This window comes from Carassius gibelio, chromosome A6 (assembly GCF_023724105.1).
Source record: "Carassius gibelio isolate Cgi1373 ecotype wild population from Czech Republic chromosome A6, carGib1.2-hapl.c, whole genome shotgun sequence".
Taxonomy (NCBI): Eukaryota; Metazoa; Chordata; class Actinopteri; order Cypriniformes; family Cyprinidae; genus Carassius; species Carassius gibelio.
In genome coordinates, this window is record NC_068376.1 from 12,002,836 (window position 1) to 12,009,333 (window position 6,498).

Sequence of the window (6,498 nt, forward strand, 5' to 3'; positions counted from 1 at the left end):
AAAAAATACATTGATGTCATAAAATTTCTAGGAGTAGTTCTTCGCAGCATAAAATATGACACTTCCTGTTGCCAATAGGTGGCGCTATGACTATAACTGCATATGGGCATGTCAATCTATTCTGATCCAGAGTCTTATCAACCATGTGAAGTTTGAGGCGGATTGGACATTGTATGTCTGAGTTATAGCAACTTCATTTTTCATGGCGAGTCATCGAAATTCGCCAGGCCGCCACGGACACGCCCTTCAACGAAAACTCAAAATCTTCGCAATTTAACATCGCAAAGGCATTTAGATTAGGCATACCAAATTTGGAGTTGATTTGAAGAAATCTCTAGGAGGAGTTCGTTAAAATACAATGCATGGAAATGGCAAAAATGACACAAAATTTGCTAATAATATTAAAAATAACCGACTTCCTGTTGGGTTTAGAATTTTGCTCCAAGAGTCTTTTTTGTAGGTATTGATGTGTTATATGTGTGTACCGATTTTCATACATGTACGTGAAATGTAGCTCGAGGCGCACACCGCTGAACGTGCATAGGTGGCGCTGTCGAGCCATTTTACCATGCCCACTTCTGAAACCCATATCAGACGTAAATTTTCGCCAGTTCGGAGGCGTGTGCAAAATTTGGTGACTTTTTGAGCATGTTTAGGCCCTCAAAAATGCGATTCATTTTGGAGAAGCGGAATAATAATAATAATAAACGGAGCAATTCCAATAGGGTCCTCACACCATCGGTGCTCGGGCCCTAATTAAAGCTGCAAGCAGCGATGAACGGGCCCTCGCACCCGGGCTCACCGCCATCGTGTGGCTTTAGTAAACAGGTGAACGTTGAGAAATATGCATTTAAACTCATAAATATAAGTGCAATATATCAAAGTTTATTCCATATGTGTGCCAATCTTCCTGTTGCCAGCAGGTGGCGCTATCGTTATAATGGAATATTGGCCTTCAGATGTGTTCAAGCCAGGACCCTTATCACACATGTGAAGTTTGTGCAAGATCAGACATTTTATGCCTGAGTTATAACATCTTTTATTCCCATGGCGAGACATCGAACTTCGTCATGGCGACATGGACATGCCTTTTAACAAAAATTCAAGATCTTCACAACTAAACATCACACAGGTCTTTGGATTAGACTGACCAAAAAAAAGACATTGATGTCATAAAATTTCTAGGAGTAGTTTGTCACAGTGTAAAATATGTCACTTCCAGTTGCCAATAGGTGGCGCTATGACTATAACTGAATATTGGCATCTAGATCTGTTCAGGTGAAGAGTCTTAACAAAAATGTGAAGTTTGGGGCGGATTGGACATTGTATGTCTGAGTTATAGCACCATCATTTTTCACGGCGAATCATCGAAATTTGTCAGGCCGCCATGGACACGCCCTTTAACGAAACCTCAATTCCTTCGCAATTTAACATGGCAAAGGGCTTTAGATTACACTGACCAAGTTTGGTGTTGATCTGAATAAATCTCTAGGAGGAGTTCGTTAAAATACAACCCCTGAAAATGACAAAAACAACACCAATTTTGCAGGGAAAATTAAAAATAACCGACTTCCTGTTGGGATTCGGATTTCGTACCAAGAGACTTTTTTGTAGCTATTGGTGTGTTACATATGTTTACCGATTTTCGTACATGTATATGACATGTAGCTTGAGGCGCACTCCATTGAAAATGTATAGGTGGCGCTATCGAGCCATTTTGCCACACCCAATGGAATATTAGCCTCCAGATGTGTTCAGGTCAGTACTCTTATCAAACATTTGAAGTCTGGGCAAGATCTGATATTTTATGACTGAGTTACAGCAACTTCTACTCCCATGGCGAGACATCGAACTTTGACATGGCGCCATGGACACGCCCTTTAACGAAAACTCAAGATCTTCTCAATTTAACATTGTACAGGCCTTTAGATTAGACTGACGACAAAAAAGACATTGATGTCAAAAATTTCTAGGAGTAGTTTGTCGCAGCGTAAAATATGTCACTTCCTGTTGCCAATAGGTGGCGCTATGACTATAACTGAATATTGTCGTGTCAAACTGTTCAGGACAGGAGTCTCATCCAACATGTGAAGTTTGGGGCAGATTGGTCATTGTATGTCTGAGTTATAGCAACTTCCTGTTTCATGGCGAATCATCGAAATTCGCCAGGCCGCCACACACAGGCCCTTCAACGAAAACTCAAAAGCTTCGCAATTTAACATCGCAAAGGCCTTTAGATTAGGCATACCAAATTTGGTGTTGATCTGAATTAATCTCTAGGAGGAGTTCGTTAAAATACAACGCATGGAAATGACAAAAATGACACAAAATTTGCTCATAATATTAGAAATAACCGACTTCCTGTTGGGTTTAGAATTTTGCTCCAAGAGACTTTTTTGTAGGTATTGGAGAGGTACATGTGTATACCGATTTTCATACATGTACATGAAACGTAGCTCGAGGCGCACACCGTTGAACGTGTATAGGTGGCGCTGTTGAGCCATTTTGGCACACCCACTTCTGAAACCCATATCAGACGTAAATTTTCGCCAGTTCTGAGGTGTGTGCAAAGTTTCATGACTTTTCGAGCATGTTTAGGCCCTCAAAAATGCGATTCATCTTAGAGAAGAATAATAATAATAATAATAATAATAATAATAATAATAATAAACGGAGCAATTCCAAGAGGGTCCTCACACCATCGGTGCTCGGGCCCTAATTAAAGCTGCAAGCAGCGATGAACGGGCCCTCGCACCCGGGCTCACCGCCATCGTGTGGCTTTAGTAAAAAGGTGAACGTTGAGAAATATGCATTTAAACTCATAAATATAAGTGCAATATATCAAAGTTTATTCCATATGTGTGCCAATCTTCCTGTTGCCAGCAGGTGGCGCTATCGTTATAATGGAATATTGGCCTTCAGATGTGTTCAAGCCAGGACCCTTATCACACATGTGAAGTTTGGGCAAGATCGGACATTTTATGCCTGAGTTATAACATCTTTTATTCCCATGGCGAGACATTGAACTTCGTCATGGCGACATGGACATGCCTTTTAACAAAAATTCAAGATCTTCACAACTAAACATCACACAGGTCTTTAGATTAGACTGACCACAAAAAAGACATTGATGTCATAAAATTTCTAGGAGTAGTTTGTCACAGTGTAAAATATGTCACTTCCAGTTGCCAATAGGTGGCGCTATGACTATAACTGAATATTGGCATGTAGATCTGTTCAGGTGAAGAGTCTTAACAAAAATGTGAAGTTTGGGGCGGATTGGACATTGTATGTCTGAGTTATAGCACCATCATTTTTCACGCCGAATCATCGAAATTTGTCAGGCCGCCATGGACACGCCCTTTAACGAAACCTCAATTCCTTCGCAATTTAACATGGCAAAGGGCTTTAGATTACACTGACCAAGTTTGGTGTTGATCTGAATAAATCTCTAGGAGTTGTTCGTTAAAATACAACCCCTGAAAATGACAAAAACAACGCCAATTTTGCAGGGAAAATTCAAAATAACCGACTTCCTGTTGGGATTCGGATTTCGTACCAAGAGACTTTTTTGTAGCTATTGGTGTGTTACATATGTTTACCGATTTTCGTACATGTATATGACATGTAGCTCGAGGCGCACTCCATTGAAAATGTATAGGTGGCGCTATCGAGCCATTTTGCCACACCCAATGGAATATTAGCCTCCAGATGTGTTCAGGTCAGTACTCTTATCAAACATTTGAAGTCTGGGCAAGATCTGATATTTTATGACTGAGTTACAGCAACTTCTACTCCCATGGCGAGACATCGAACTTTGACATGGTGCCATGGACACGCCCTTTAACGAAAACTCAAGATCTTCTCAATTTAACATCGTACAGGCCTTTAGATTAGACTGACGACAAAAAAGACATTGATGTCAAAAATTTCTAGGAGTAGTTTGTCGCAGTGTAAAATATGTCACTTCCTGTTGCCAATAGGTGGCGCTATGACTATAACTGAATATTGTCATGTCAAACTGTTCAGGACAGGAGTCTCATCCAACATGTGAAGTTTGGGGCAGATTGGTCATTGTATGTCTGAGTTATAGCAACTTCCTGTTTCATGGCGAATCATCGAAATTCGCCAGGCCGCCACACACAGGCCCTTCAACGAAAACTCAAAAGCTTCGCAATTTAACATCGCAAAGGCCTTTAGATTAGGCATACCAAATTTGGTGTTGATCTGAATTAATCTCTAGGAGGAGTTCGTTAAAATACAACTCATGGAAATGACAAAAATGACACAAAATTTGCTCATAATATTAGAAATAACCGACTTCCTGTTGGGTTTCGGATTTTGCTCCAAGAGACTTTTTTGTAGGTATTGGAGAGTTACATGTGTATACCGATTTTCATACATGTACATGAAACGTAGCTCGAGGCGCACACCGTTGAACGTGTATAGGTGGCGCTGTTGAGCCATTTTGGCACACCCACTTCTGAAACCCATATCAGACGTAAATTTTCGCCAGTTCTGAGGTGTGTGCAAAGTTTCATGACTTTTCGAGCATGTTTAGGCCCTCAAAAATGCGATTCATCTTAGAGAAGAAGAATAATAATAAATATAGCTGCAAGCAGCGATGTCGGGCTCAAGCCATCAGTGCAACGCCACCCTGGTGGCATCGGGAAAACTGTGCCCAGCGGGCATAAGCATTTACAGTAACCCTCTGACAATCAAGTTTTAAGGGATGTGGCAGTTAAAGGGTTAATCCGACCAGTCTAGACTTTGAAATCACATACACAGAACAATATATATAACTTTAGTAACACTTTATTTTAAAATGTATAAAAAATGTATAAGGTGTGCATTGTAGCTGACACCTATATGAACACATTACAATTGTTTTGTGACTACAAGTCTTTCTTCTCAAATGCTATTGAGTGGTCGCGAACGCGGATGGGAGAATGGCGCATATTTGTTTTGTTTTTTTTGAGCAACTGGTGCCCCCTCTGGGAGTTGGTGCTCTACGAAGACTGCATACTCTGCATATAGGGAGCGGCGGTACTATCTGGAAGATATATTCCTCAAACCATCGTACAAGTGAAGGTGATGCTAGTCCTTCAAGAATCGCTCAAAACCTTTTCAAGTGTACAGTTTCCTTTTATTGCATCTTGAAATAAATATTTCTGAATTCTGAATCAAACTGGGTTGTGTTTATTGATTTATTTTATAAGACAACTGAAACTTTAATCTCCTTTGTAATATATGTGCTTTTAAACCAAGAACAATGTAATTAGAGATGTATTCCTACTTAATAATGACTATTATTAAGGGAAAAGGCTTTATAATCATGAACTATTTACTAATGCTTAGCTAATGAGTGCAGTTATTATAAAGTGTTACCAATGCATTTACTAATGTTAACAAATTAGACATTATTATACAGTGTTACCAAACCCTTTAATAATTTATTAGTGTTTTGTAATGATTTTAATGACCTATAAGCATTTGTGAAATAGTTTTGCTTGCATTGCAGCTTAATCTGTCAGTTGAAGAGTTTTACTGTTACATCCATGAGATTTATAAATGTCATGTCACGTCACAGGTTGTCATAGGTCAGTATCAAATGAGTTTGAAATTATAATTTGCAGCACAAATAAGGCTTCTTAGGATGTTTTTAAATCCCAAAAACTGTCAGAAAAGGATAAGGCCTAAGAGATTTCTTAACCTGTAATGAAAGGAAAAAAACACCACCATTAGCAACAACAAAAACAATAACAATTTAAAATATAGATTTTTTTTCCTGATTATTAAAGGAATGATTAGGTCTCTCTTTCTCTCTCTCTCTCTCTCTCTCTGCCAGACAGCCCCTCCCTACAATCCACACACACTGTCAGTCACCAAAGATTCACAGTCACCAACCCCCTCACACTCACACTCCCCCTCCCCCTCCCTCTCCCCCTCCCTTTCTTCACACAGACGGAGTGGCCAGAGTGAGATCATGTCAGTTGAGAAGTCTGATAGTTTTTTCTTTTCTTTTATCCATACTGTGTTGTAAAGTCATGAAACTATGCATATTTCCTCATAATGATTTGATCTCTGTATGAAAACATGCCTTGAAGTGTTTGGAAGCTGCAATTTAGACATACAATACAATTAATGTTTCCCTTCTTACTGTCATTTCAAAAAATCACCACGTCAAAACCGTTCAAGCTAACCAAAATCCGTTCGCAATTTAAGTTCCTCGATGTTGTTTCTTCATGTAGTCAAAGTTTGGTGTGTATAGTGTACTTCCCATGTGAGGAGTATGCATTAATTCACAACTGTAAAATCTCAAAAATACACATTCAAATCAAAATAGCTGACTTCCTGTTGATCGTAGCTTATGACTGTGAATTAGAAAGTTGTCCGTCTTGATAAGAACAATTTAAGTACCGAGTTTGGTGTCTGTAGCTAAAACTAAATAAAATGCATTATTATTATTATTAGCTGTACACTTGCTAAACATTTTTA

General features: G+C 39.2%; 1 long non-coding RNA gene across 1 annotated transcript; it reads left to right on the forward strand.

The window, feature by feature from the left end:
* Positions 1–798: 798 nt before the first annotated feature.
* Positions 799–5,188, forward strand: LOC128016233 (uncharacterized). The gene is made up of 2 exons (XR_008184097.1): positions 799–1,132; positions 3,096–5,188. It is a non-coding gene; the product is annotated as an uncharacterized LOC128016233 (long non-coding RNA).
* The last annotated feature ends 1,310 nt before the right edge of the window (positions 5,189–6,498 follow it).